Genomic DNA, 13,594 nt, shown 5'->3' on the forward strand with positions numbered 1-13,594 from the left:
CTATCTGTCTATTATGGTGACAAGATAGATGAAAGCTGGAGTTTCAAACAAACAATAATGTGTAGTATTTAACAAAAATATATGTATATACATATATATATTTCTGACGAGGACGCATCAGACCGTCTGAAACGTACGTAAACGATTTCAATGACTTAAAAACATTATTACAATGATCCAAACATAATTCTCAATGAAAAACCAAGACACGGAATAATAAAATAATGTTAAAAAATACACATTGTTAGTGACTACTCCCTTATTTAAATATACATCTTTCTTTCGTTGGAATTTATTAACCCATTTTATATCTATCTATATATATATATATATATATATATATATATATATATATGTATACACACATATGTATATATATATATATGTATATATATATATATATATATATATATATATATATATATATATATATATATATATATATATATATATATTGGCTGGTTACGTACTCAGGCATTTTAAAATGTTATCACTGTCTTAAAAATGTACATTGTTAATTTTTGGATTTCTGGCTCTTATATACATTGTATATATATTGCAGTATTTCTTTGTCTTTTTTATTATAATTTTCAGGTTTGTCTACATTAGGAATGTGACCGGCCATATTGTTTTAGGCAGACGCGCGTTGCCTTTTATCCATTAGATAAGACATCTGCATAAATTAAAATATAATATTTATGTGTATTTTGCAACAGAGTAACGTCAAGTGGTTGTGTGCTTATCACTGTATATCTTAAAACTAATAATGCAAGTATTAATATTAATTTTATAAAACAAAAATATTAATAAATTTAGATAACTGAAAACTTATTTAACATTTTTGTTTTCTGTTGTAGTTAGTTCGTGTTTATATATTCAAAATTGCTTTCGAAAATGACATTTTTGTATATATATATATATAATATATAATATATATATATATATATATATATATATATATATATATATATATATATATATATATATATATATATGATTGTTGAGCTGGATTAAATCCGACGATATGAAATAAAATGGAGGTGGAAGGACCTGGATACTCAAGGTTTCGCCCGATTTATGCGGGCTTCTTCAAGAGGGATGGTCAATGACCATCCCTCTTGAAGAAGCCCGCATAAATCGGGCGAAACCTTGAGTATCCAGGTCCTTCCACCTCCATTTTATTTCACATATATATATATATATATATATATATATATATATATATATATATATATATATATATATATACTAGTGCTGGGACGATTCTAATATTTCCCCTGGGTCGGATACAATTACCGATTCTGATTCTTTATAAAACTATAAATATTTAATCACAAAGCTGATATTTTTGCTGATTACCTTTAAATGTGCATATATCTTCGCAAACATTAAACACACTTGTAGGCGGGGATTTATAGATTTTAACTTTACTGATCGTTCAAAATCAATACATCTTTATTATGTTATTGTTTCTACTAGGAGTAGAATATTGCGTTTTAAACAAAATCCTCCCTCCAAAATAAAATAAGATGATAAAAGGGATCGTTTTTGGCGTCGGAAATTCTGCACACTTTTTATTCCAGTTTGATACCGATGCTGATACCCCAAAATGTTCCGATATTTCCGATTACCGACTCCAATATATATATATATATATATATATATATATATATATATATATATATATATATATATATATATATATATATATATATTGGCTGGTTACATACTAAGGCACTTTAAAATGTTATCACTGTCTTCAAAATGTACATTGTTTATTTTTGGATTTCTGGCTCTTATATACAGTATATATTTATATATATATATATATATATATATATATATATATATATATATATATATATATATACTGTAGTATTTTTTTGTCTTTTTACTATGATTTTCAGGTTTGTCTGCATTAGATTATATATATATATATATATATACTTATATATATAAGTATATATATACTTATATATATATACTTCTATATATATATATATACATATATATATATATATGTATATACACACATATATATATCCATATATATATTTATCTATATGTATATATATATGTATATATATGTACATATACATATATATATATGTATATACATATATATACATATATATGTATATACATATATATATTCATATATATATGTATATACATACATATATATACATATGTATATGTATATATATGTATATACATACATATATATATACATATATATATGTATACACATATATATATGTACGTATATACATATATATAGATAAAAGAAGAGAGTAAATTCAACGAAACTTATCGAGAGGAAAATTATCGGGATAATAAAAAGCTCAACAAATTTCAACGGAGCTTATATAGGAGATAATAAAAGTGTAAAATTAATTCGCATATAATATACATTAGAAAATATAGAATGATCCATTTATTTTATAAGGATATACATGCATATAGTTGGAGGATAACGGTCACTCTTTCTACCAAAGAGTCCCCTTTATTCCCACACGTAATTACAACCACCCACATATATCCACATATATAACCATATACATACACGCATAACATATACGGATACATAGAAACATATACATACACACATACATACATATGTACACACACACACAGGGAGGAAATTATTTCGACACAAAGTATGAAATAAAGCTATGATTTGTTTTAGATAATCATTCAGCAGGAAATTCTCACTAAGTTATTATATATATAATGGAAAAACACATATCCTCTCACATAATGTCTCATTCACGCGTTGAGCACAACATACATTCTCAATGTATGAAACTTACATATAAATCCACATATACACACATTCATACATATAGATATATACATAATACAGATACATACTTATGCAAACATAGGAATAGCTACATGTGCAATATATATATATATATATATATATATATTCATTTTTCTTAACTTTTTTCTTCTTGGAGGTGGGGCATCCAAGCAGATGTCTAACATTTACCCCTATTTTAGTGAGTCCAACCAAGAGATCTTTTCAGAATTCTAGCCGTCCATTTCAGTGCAATTGTTCGTATTTCACTTGCACTTGGTTCACCTGGTATGCCTGCTATGTTCTTTTTAAAGTTCTTTTTCCAGTCCAGTTGCCTCTATGATGACTGGTATAATTGAAGCATCTTTTAATTTCCAATTTTGTTTCATATCAAACATGTCCTTGATACTTTGTTATCTTTTCCCTCTCAGCTCTGTTAAGCCTTGTATCATTGGGTACACTGCCCTCTAATATGGTTGCTTTTTTTGTTTGCTCGGTCCCAAATCACTATATCTGGTGTAAAAGCTGCGTTTTCTAGATAAGTACCAGTAGGGATTATGTAATCATAGTGAATGGTGTAGTTGTTATTCCCAACTGTTCGTTCGGGTATATGTTCCCAGGATGTTTTACTACACTGAATGTTGAGTTTCTTACATATCTTCCAGTGCAAGTAATTTGAAAACTCCGTTATGGCGATCTGTATAATAACAATCTCCAAGTAGGACTTTTCCACTAGAAATCAGGTGGCCCACACTCTCAACCTCAGTGTTGCAGAACATACATACACACATACACATACATACATATACATATCTACATATACCCACCCACATGCATACACATATATACAAATATAAAAGTAATTATCGTCGACATGTATGTAGACCTGGCTGTGATTAATTAATGGTTATTACAAAAAAAAATTGCGTATTTTCAACATTATGACGCACTACGTAATCATGCGAGGCAATATTTACTATCAGATCAAAGAAATACGAAACGATATACAAATGTAAAGATATATAAAAATATATATACCGCTGTGATTATACAAATATTAATAAACTACTGATTAGTAATTTTTAATCATCTAAAGACAATAATAAACAAAGTATCTGACAGCATAGACACATCACTCTCCTTCGACACTAGCGCCCAAGTACATGTATTTGGCGACTTTAATGTCAATCACAAAAACTGGCTTGGATTCTCTACTTACACAGATGCAGCAGGCAACGCAACTCATAGCTTCTCTGTATCTCACTCCCTATCGCAAATTGTTACTTTTCCAACCCGCTTCCCTGATCAGGAAGAACAACACGCATCACTATTAGATCTGTTTTTGACCACAGTTCCTGATGATTGTGTAACGAAAGCCGACAGCCCACTTGGGAATGCTGATCATGCGGTGATAATGGTTGAAATCGCCCTAAACTCTAGACCCAAAACTGAAGAGCCAGTGCTCAAAACAACGAGATATTATAAAAAGGCTGACTGGGAAGCTATCAGAGATCTTATCAGAGACGCCCCATGGGGAAATATTTTTCTCTTCCTGCTGAACAGTGTGCAACCGAGACCACTGAATGGTTCAAAACTGCAATCGAAGCGCATGTTCCCATGCGGAAATTCTATAGCAAGCCCCACTCTCCCCAATGGTTTACTTCGACTTGCGCAACTGCCATTGCTCAAAGGCAGATTGCATTCCGCAGGTTTAATCGACATAAGTCCAGTTCAAACAGACAGAAGTACATAGAAGCTAGAAGTAACGTTAAGAAAGAAATAGCGACAGCTAAGAGGGAATTTACGGTAACCACTAAAAACCGCATCGAAGCACAAAAACTAGGAACTCGTGACTTCTGGAAAATCTACCACAGTGTAGTAAATAATGGGCAATCAACAATTCCCCCACTAACCAACAATCACAAGGTTCTTTGCTCAGCAACCGAGAAGGCTAACATGCTTGCCAGTCGGTTTGCCTCCAACTCTACACTGGACCCTCTAAACCACCCCCTACCTCAATTTCCTATGCGGACAGACGCCACGCTAGACGATCTGAAAATCACCCCTGCTCAGGTGCATGCTATCATAAAAAAACCTTGACACTTCCAAAGCATGTGGACCCGACCTCATCCCAGCTGTGCTATTAAAAAAGTGCTCAGCCGAAGTAGCTTCAGTTCTCTCCAAACTCTACAACAAATGCCTTAATGAATCTTGCTTTCCGAGCTGTTGGAAAACTGCTTCTGTAGTACCAGTATTCAAGAATTCTGGCGAAAGAACTGACCAATTAAATTATCGCCCTACTAGCCTCCTCCCACTTTTTGCCAAAATATTTGAGACCTTAATAAACCATGCTCTAGTCCAGCACCTTACAGATGCTAAACTTCTGATCGACCATCAATATGGATTTAGACAAGCCCGTTCCACGGCAGACATCCTCACTGTAATCTCTGAACGCATATACCATTCGTTGGACAAAGCGGGAGAGGGCAGAGCGGTAGCTCTAGATATATCTAAGGCTTTTGACAGGGTATGGCATGAGGGTCTCCTCAGGAAGATAAGATCTTACGGTATCACTAGTAGAATACTTAACATAATTAAATCCTTCTTAGATAAGAGAAAAATCCAGGTTGTCCTCGACGGTCGTACATCTAAACAATATGATATAAATGCGGGAGTGCCCCAAGGATCTATCCTTGGACCTCTGCTGTTTCTGATATTGATAAATGACCTCCCCGACAAGATTGCCTCTGAGATGGGTATATATGCTGATGACACCACACTCTATAGCAGGCACGACAGGAAAAGAAACGAACATGTATCTAAAGTAATGGCAGAAACACTAGAGGATGACCTCCAATCAGTAGTGGAATGGGGACAAAAATGGATGGTAACGTTCAATGCCACTAAGACAAAACTGGTGTCATTCAATAATTACAAGAAACCTTCTCTACCACCTATAGCAATGGCCAACGACTCTCTATCTGAAAGTACGTCTCTCAAGCTCCTTGGCCTAACGTTCACAGGAAACATGAGTTGGAACAATTACATCGAGGGCATTGCCAGGGCCGCTGCAAGGAAGGTGGGCTCTCTCTACCGTGCTAGAAAACTTCTAACACCCGAAAGTATCCTGTACCTCTATAAGGCCACTATTCTCCCATGTATGGAGTATTGCTCTCATATTTGGGCCGGTGCATCGGCTACTAGTCTCTCGCTCCTTGACAGGGTTCAAAAGAGAGTCGCAAATCTGATAGGCCCTAAACTGGCATCTAAACTTCAGCCTCTGTCCCATCGTCGAAACGTTGCATCCCTATGCCTGTTCTACAAGTATTATAATGGTGAATGCTCTGAAGAACTGCAAGCACTTGTGCCCCCACGACGTGAACACCCTCGACAGACCCGACAAGCTGCAAAATCCCACCCCCACACTGTAGAGATCTCTAGATGTAAAAGATCTTTCTACTCCAGTAGTTTCTTCCCCAGAACTGCTAGACTTAGGAATTCCATTCCAGGTCACTGCTTCCCCAACTGTACTGACATGCATAAGTTCAAGTGCAACGTGAACCAACATCTCGCTGCCCTAACCCCTACATAGTACCCCAGTAGATGTTTCCCCTGATAGTAGCCCCCTACACCAAAGTGGCAATATGCCTTGTTTGGGGTGAAAATGTAATAAAAAAAAGACAAACCTAAAAACCTGTAGATCATTATCCCATTTACCTTTCGATATATGCACATATACATGCATACACACACATATGTATATATATACATTATATATACACATAGATATAGATGAACACATAAATATACATATATACACAAACCCAGAAATATATATATATACATATATATATGTATATATATATATATATATGTATGTATATATGTATATATATATATAAATATATATATATATATATATATATACATATAGTAAGTTAAAATATATATGCCGATTAAGCTACACTGAATATTCCGCGTTTCATCAATTCTAGGAATCCTCAGGCTTATGCGCATAAGAGGGTAGGAATTAGCAAAATGCAGATCGGATTTTGCATATAAAAGTATTTAATGAAACTACATGTAAGTCAAAGATCTTACTTGGTTAAAAAAAGGGTGAGGTAAGGGGAACAGGAGGTAAAAGAAAAATAATAAAAAGATTTCACATTAATGGATAGTCCGATGAAGGGTAAAAATGGTAAAATCCAAAACGGTCGAATTTAATGAGAAGGAGCGTATTTCTTCGAAACTCCGCGGATTAGAGACTATCCACTTATCTTGTGCTTCCTTTTTTAAAATTAAATATGTTTTTAACTCTTTTTCAAGATGCCTTTTAACATATTTGATTAATCATTTGTTCATATATATATATATATATATATATATATATATATATATACATATATATATATAATATTATTAATATTATTATGATAATTATTATTTATTCGAGGGTAAACAGTTAGATTTGGTTGATAAAAACCTCCATCTGTTTCAATCAATGAGACTTCGCAAGGCGACCTTGAACAATTCAACATCATAGAAAAATGAAAAGACTAAGCTCCTAAAAAACTATAAAGATCTCGAGCTCTCTAAAAAAGAAGGATAAAAAATAGAGAAATCGCATTTCAACCTTTCTGAAAATTGTTCAAAGTTGGACCTATAGACAAGATAAATTTGAAAAGATTAAAGTGGCGCGTAATTTTACCGAAACAGTGAATTTTTGTTTGTGGCTGGGAAACTCTGTTCATAAACTAAGTTTTGCAAATGTGTTCGTTGATATGACTGGTTGCGTATCAGAAAAGGGTGAAAGTTAGGGAGGGAAAGAACGTTGAATAAAAAGTAATACAGAGAGAGAGAGAGAGAGAGAGAGAGAGAGAGAGAAAAGAATTATCTCTATGATGAAGAATGAAACGTAAAGCGTTCATAGATTCATTTATACATATTTATAACGAGACCTCGATCTATGTATACATATATATGTATATATATATATATATATATACGCATATATATGCACACATGCATACATATAAAGACATGTATATATATATATATATATATATATTCATACACAAGCATACACATACATATACATATATATATATACACACATATATATACACATATATGCATATATATACACAGACATATATATATACACATAGGTACATATATATTTAGCACAAAGAATCTTAACATCTAATAACAAAAAAATTAAATCAGCCCAAAATATCCCTTTCCCAATTAAACGTAAAACTATATGTAATTGTAATAACAAACATCAATGCCCACTCAATAATGATGGCATCCATAAAGATGTTATATGTTATTTTACAATTACTGAGCTCCCACGCAATCCTCCCATATTATTTTCTCTTCAAGTTATCCTTCCCATCATCAATCTTATATAGTTAATAATCAAATACACCACTCGAACAGTCCCTCCATCTACAATCATACAACTGGCAATAATAATAATAATAATAATAATAATAATAATAATAATAATAATAATAATAATAAAAATGAGAATAATAATATTTCTCCTAACAGCCATCCTAACACTAACACCACTCATTATCCCCTCCAAAATAGTCATTATATAAATATTGTCCCATCATTTGTTGAACACTATGAACAAAATTCAAACCTTTTTACTAATACAAATCAGCAAATTAATATTTATACCAGACCTCGAGCTTTTAATAAAGTACATACATATATCGGCGCTACTTCAACATTAATCAAGAAAAGAATATCAAACCACATTTCTTCTTTTAACAACCATAATTCTAATAATAACCAAGGAACTTCTCTAACCACTTTAATTAAAAAACTTAACTTTAATAATACCCCCTTCTCAATGAAATTAAGCATCATGAAAAAAAGTTAAATCTTATACTCCAGGCTCTAAGTCATGTCGCCTCTGCACAACGGAAGCTATAACTATATGTACTTCCCTTCAAAGTAATAATATAATAAATTCTAAAAATGAACTGATCTCTTTTTGTTAACATAAGTCGAAATTAAATTATGGCAATTTTGAAATTACATAGTTATTTCTTTAACTTTTGGATAGACATATAATCTTTTCTTTAACTTTATCGTTTTTTTCTACAGACTTTCTTAATACTTTATTTTTTAATAATTCTTAATTAAAATTCTTTATTTCTTCTTTGCTTGGCCGGTTTTTTATCTGCAATTTGTGTTTTAGTCATCCTCTCCCCTCAAATATTTTTTTAAAATATTTTTTTTTTTATTTTTTATTATTTATTTAATTATTTATTTATTGTTTATTTATTGTTTTTTCTATTAATTAATTAATTAATTAATTGATTTATTTATATTCCATTTAGTGTTTTTTAACAATTCTTGCTGTCATTTTCTTAAGGAAAACCTGTACATTAAAGTTGTCCTTTATTATATATTTTTTCGCGCCTTTTTACGTTTCCTGTCTGGGTCATTTTGACATTTGTTTTTCTATTTTCTATTTAATTCTATCACCATATAATTTTCCTCTTCTTTTTCCCTGATCTTTCGTATTTATATTTATGTCTCGGCAGCAGTGTGAAAAGCATATCTAATTTTTCTTTTATTAATATTATTGGCATTTGTACCTTTTCCCTTGTACATATTTGTGAATTATTCCATGGATTTCGGCATTTGGATTATTTTGGACCATCTTTCACTTATGGGATTTCCTTGGGTTTTACTTGTGCAAATGAAAATTCAATTAACTTTCTTGAAGTTATATTGTTGGAGTGTTCCGTCATTGTAGAATTTACCTTTCAATAGACTATCCATTCACGTGAAATCAACTTTTTCTTCACCATATTCCCTTTGCTTCACGTTTTTGTTATCAAGTAATATCTTTGACTTACTTGTTGTTTCTTCACATACTTTTGTATGCAAAATCCGATCCCGCATTTTGCTAATTCCTACCCTCTGATGAGAAGGAAAGTATTTTTTCGAGACTGAACAGATTAAGGACTATCCACTTATTGAATGTTTCCTTTTCAAATTGAATATGTGTTTAACTCTTTTTCTAAGTGTTTTTTAACATGTTTTATTAACTATTTTCTCGTATTATAAGCTATTTCTCCTATTTGGTTTTATCGAGCTTTTACATCTGGCTGATATAACTATATAAATATTAATTCTTTAATGTTTATAATATACTTTAATTTTACCATGTTGGATAATTTTGGTGAATTTAATTGTAATTTTTATTTTATTTCACATATATATATATATATGCGTGTATATATATACATATATATATATATATATATATAAACATACACGAACGGACATCCACATAAAAAATCATACATACGGGGGGGCGTGCAATAAGTAATGTCCCTGGCCCACTTCCCATAGAATACAGCAAGGAAACTTGGCACAGTTATTAGTATTTCTTAACATAGGAACCACCCAGAGTTATGCATTTCTCCCATCGTTTGATGCAGCTCTGGTTTTGTAGAACACTCCAACTTGGTCATCGAACCACGACGTGACTTCAGAAATCAGGGATTCATCATCTGGGAAACGCTTTCCTTTCAAAAACAACTTCATGGCTGGGAAGAGGTGAAAGTCAGATGGTGCAAGGAGAGTAGGGAGATGGGGAATGATTTCATAACCACAGGGTCGGGCTTCTCATCTGCCGACATGCGAGTTGTGGACTGGAGCGTTGTCCTGCAGGAGGAGGGTAGCTTTGCTGATATTGCCCCGCCTCTTTATTTTGATAGCTCCCTTGGTCCCAGAAGACTGTGACCATGATGTTGCCAGTGGAGGGCTGCACCCTTGCCTTCTGTGGAGGGGGTAAGTCCAAGTGTTTCCACTGCATTGACATTTTTGTCTTTGGATCATAGTGATGGGCCCAGGTTTCATCCTGTGTAATCAGTGTTTGGAAAAACTTTGACTCATCTTCTTGACACATCTCCAAATTCATCCTCGAGCACTCGACGCATTCTCGCTTCCGGAATAGTATGAGCAACCTGGGAATCTATCTGCCAGACACGTTATGCATATGCAAATTGTCATGAATGATAGTTTCCACAGACCGTGTACTAATCTTGACATCTTGGGCTATTTGGCGAATATTATTTCGCCGATCTTCCAAAATGGCAGCCTCAACTTGACGGACAGATGCGTCATCAATGGCAAAAGGGGGCGACCACGTCTGGGAGGTGTTTCCACAGTCTTCCGGACATGTTAGAATTCACGATGCCAGCGTTTTACAAGGTCATATGGAGGATCATAATCACCATAAGTTTCTTTAATTTCCTCAAAAGTGTGCTGTGGTGTGCGTCCTTTCATATACAAAAACAGGATAACTGCTCGACATTCAACAGGCTCCATTTCACACCTGACTAAGTTTAAACACCTGTAATACAGAAACCACAATTGTTTAGAGATGTAATTTGCCACATATCTCATAAAGATATAAACCATTGCACATGCAAAATTTCAGCTCGATCAGACAACTGAAAGTTTGTTCGGGGATTAGTTATTGGACCCCCCTCTTACATACAGAGGTACTAAAATACATACATATTTTTAGAATATAAAATTCATAAAATAAAGTTATTAGTCAATGAATTATATTTAAATTTACGATCAAAAATCATTATAGAATTATTATGAGAATTTAAATTTTAATCGGGGTACGTATAAACTTACACACATCTATACGGATAGAAACGCCTTCGGTTAGCTTTGCATTTTTTCAAATTTTACAGTATTTATATTAAGAAAACTGTTTGTGATTATCTAAAAAATACTTCTCAAATAGATGTGTTAATCCATTTCGGTTGGTATATATAATTGTGAGCAGATCATTCGCACACACATATATATATATATATATATATATATATATACATATATACATATATATGTATATATATATGTGTATATATACATATATATACATATATATGTTTATAAATATATATGTATATATACATATATATATATATATGTATGTATATATATATACATATATATATATATGAAGGTAGAATTAAAATGGAAAATATTAAGATAAGCAAACAAATGTAGAGACCTAGACGACTCATGTAGATCATGCTTTCATTAACAATGTTCGATCCCTATTTTAAAACCCCCAACATCTATAAAACTGTAGAAGAGCTATGCAAATTTATTTTAAAACTAACAATTACAACAGAAAATAAAAAAATAAAACAAACCTACATATACAAAAATGATCATGTGTATATATATATATATATATATATATATATATATATATATACACATTTGTCCTGTAAGTGCCTGCTCATTGGTTGATAAGGAAAAGGTGCGGTAGAAACTAGGGAAATGATTGGCTAACTAAATAACTCAATAGAAGTTGCGTATACAAAAAAACGCGAGGTTACCAAAAAATACTTGTATAAGTCTGATGAATCCTAGCGTTGAAGAAACGCGATATATATATATATATATATATATATATATATATATAAATATATATATATATATATATATATATATATATATATATTAGTTTCCTAGAAGTACATCCAATGAAACAACATGTGTCTACCAAAGAGTGTTCAATTAGTTAACAGAGCAGGTATATTAAATTTATGTATACAAACATTGATGGCTACATATGTGCATACATGTTTCTGTAATCACCAGCGTTGGGGGATTACGTCTTCAAGCCAAGAAGTATCACCGAGAACTCATATTTCAAACAAAACTATTTTCTTATTTTGTTTACAAAGTTAGAATACAACATGGGTGGGGGTTATGAGTGGGGAGAGGATAAGTAAGGTATTCTTTTTTACTTCCCTTTTTTATATTCCTTTTTGAAGTTTATCTATCCCATCTTTTGGTTTTTACGGTAATAGGCACTTGAGAATTTAGTATGTTTGTCTTGTGGTCAAATAATTAAAACCATTCCTCATGGCGATTTAGTGCTAACCGGTGTATTTCAATTGGCACACACACACATACACACACACACACACACTCTAGAAGCAAACATACGCATATACCTATATTCACGAGTGGATATACACCGCTCGCTGTATATTACTCATGCACACACGCGCACTGAAAACAGACAATAACAATAAAGATACACAAGAAGAATATTAAAATAAATTAAGTAAATAAATAAAATAAAATTAAAATAAATTAAGTAAATAAATAAAATAGAATAAAAATAAAATAGTGACAAAAATATTCTTTCCGAATTTTTGTCTTCAGATAAATTAACCAATCAGAGCGCGGTTCCATACTCTCGTTTACTTTGTTATTTCACATCCTCTCAGCATGAAAGTATGGCGGTGGATAACTGTAAGATGTCTCACCATCTTTCCTTTTTATTTCTGCTTTTCTTTTACTTTCAATTTTTACCGTCTGCTCGCCCGCTGACCTTTCTTTTTCTCACTCGCTACAATTCGGCAGTTTTTTCATTCACCGGGCGTTACCGAGTAAAACTCACGAAAAAAAAAAGCAGCACTAACGTGTGAGAAGTACCATCCATCCATATATGTACATGTACATATATAGATATACATATTAAATAAAAAGGAGGAAAAGAAAATATCAAGAGCAACAGTATATATTATAAAAATACTACTAGGTGAAATAAATAAATTCATTAAAAGAATCCCGAAATATCATAAAACCTTAGGCACTTTTCGTCAGACACCTTCTTCAAAAATATGTGTCTGAAGGAAAGAAAACACAAATTACTTCCTAATGTAATCTCCGCTTGCATAAAATTTATTTTATTCGTATTTTAGTCGAATT

The sequence above is a fragment of the Euprymna scolopes genome, chromosome 38, assembly GCF_053919585.1.
Source record: "Euprymna scolopes isolate OS-2025 chromosome 38, ASM5391958v1, whole genome shotgun sequence".
In the NCBI taxonomy this organism is placed as follows: domain Eukaryota; kingdom Metazoa; phylum Mollusca; class Cephalopoda; order Sepiida; family Sepiolidae; genus Euprymna; species Euprymna scolopes.